We start from the raw sequence: 299 nt of genomic DNA, 5'->3' as shown, positions 1-299 counted from the left end.
GTTCACAACAAGATGGTGACAAAAGTGCAAATCCTCACATTTGAGAACCTGTAAGTGTAAAATGTCTGATATTTATGAATACATTTAAATTGTGTATGACTCCAGGCTAAGATATATTGTTGATCATGTATCCTTTTTTTCCTCATGAACTGATTACAGGAAAGAATGACATGGACGACAAAGAAGAATAGATCATTGTAATGGACAACATGGACACCTGCAGTCTGGAAGACCACAAAAAGATGGATTCCAACAAAGTATGGCAGTGGCGCATTATGCGTGGAAAGGAACATTCAAGG

The sequence above is a fragment of the Anarrhichthys ocellatus genome, unplaced genomic scaffold (genome assembly GCF_004355925.1).
Source record: "Anarrhichthys ocellatus isolate YVR2014 unplaced genomic scaffold, GSC_Weel_1.0 scaffold2864, whole genome shotgun sequence".
Classification (NCBI taxonomy): Eukaryota; Metazoa; Chordata; class Actinopteri; order Perciformes; family Anarhichadidae; genus Anarrhichthys; species Anarrhichthys ocellatus.
This window is presented reverse-complemented; position numbering follows the sequence as displayed.